The sequence below is a fragment of the Chrysochloris asiatica genome, unplaced genomic scaffold (assembly GCF_000296735.1).
Source record: "Chrysochloris asiatica unplaced genomic scaffold, ChrAsi1.0 scaffold00020, whole genome shotgun sequence".
NCBI lineage: Eukaryota > Metazoa > Chordata > Mammalia > Afrosoricida > Chrysochloridae > Chrysochloris > Chrysochloris asiatica.
This window is the reverse complement of record NW_006408538.1, coordinates 20,431,171-20,432,669: the sequence shown is the minus strand read 5'-3', so window position 1 is coordinate 20,432,669 and position 1,499 is coordinate 20,431,171.

Below are 1,499 nucleotides of genomic sequence, written 5' to 3'. Positions count from 1 at the left end.
GTTATATGAATTGTTGAATGTGAAACTGATGATGTGCCCTGTAAACTTTCACTCAATCCACAATAAAAACCTTAAATTAAAAAAAAAAAAGAAATCAAAATACATAATGTCTCTGTGCCAACTACTAGCCTCCTGCCTTCATATCTGCCTGAGAAATTACAAGGTGGTCCCACTGTACCTCTCTGATCCACACAACCATCCAGTCTTTCCTTTCCTTTTGTCTCTACATATGTTCATTCAGCCAGTTCTCCTAGCAAGAGGTAGCCCAGGGCTGACCAGGATTGACTTTGCAGATTTAGAGTAGGGTCTGCCAAAGCAGGGCTACTGACCACAACCTCTTCAGGTTCAGCATGATTCCACTCACCTGGAAAGAAGGACCTTCCCAGACAGAATACACTGGTAGAAGCTGGCCTTGCCTCTGGTCACCAAGGAAGCACAGGGAACCAGAGAGGAAAGTAGGGAAAAGAATCACATCCTTGTCTCTACAAGTCACAAGCAGGTGTCTACAATGTGAACGTTTCCTTGTCGCCTAACCCATTCTAACACACTTACACATGCTCAATATTGCTGTGACAGTTCTTGTTGGCCACCAGCCACCAAATCAGAAGCCACCTCCCTTCTCGCTGCATCTGCTCAACTCTCTCTCTCTCCTGGAAAGCACTAGATGCACTTATTTATCCCTTTATCTGAAGCTCAGAGTTCCAGGACCATCCTCTGACTCCATCTCATTCAGTTTCCAGTATTTTGCTGCCGAGGGTCTGCACAGCCTTTTTTTCTAGTCTGTCATCATGCCCTGCCTCCTGTCTATGTATTTTTTATGTGTCTCTTATAGACAGCATGTTGAAGGGCCCAGTTTCTTCTCCATTCTGCTCTGTCTCTTGATGGGTGCATTTCACCCATTGATATTCAGTATAGTTATTGATAGGTATGAATTGATTGCTGTCATTTTGCTGTGTGTTTTTGTGGGGCTGCTGGTTTCTTCATTCTACATAGTGTTCTGAGTTCATTTTGTCTATGGATTTTCTTTTCATTTTTTCATTTCTGTTGTGTTAACCTTTACTAAATAATTCTAATTTTCCTCTTTTTTTTTTTTTTCCTATTTTAATGTGAAACTCATTCATTTTCTTTGAGACTATCTGTAATGTATTAATGTTTCCTTCCATTTAAAAGTCTGTTTTATCTTGGAATCAACTTGATTTCCTAGCTGTTTATAAGTTCTGTATTTACATAATTCCTTCTTTTTGCTTTGTAGTTGACTTCATTATAAATTGATATATCTGCTTCCCTATTTTCAGTCTTGGGGATTTGTTTTATTTTAAATTCTTCTGGGCTCTGGTAGCGTAGTGGTTATGAGGCAGATTGCTAACCTCAAGGTCAGTAGTTCAAAACTGCCAGCCATTCCATGGAAGAAAGATCATGTTTTTTACTTCCATAAAGATTTACAGCCTTGGAAAGCCTATACAGAGTTACTATGAGTCAAAACCGACTGCATGGCACAT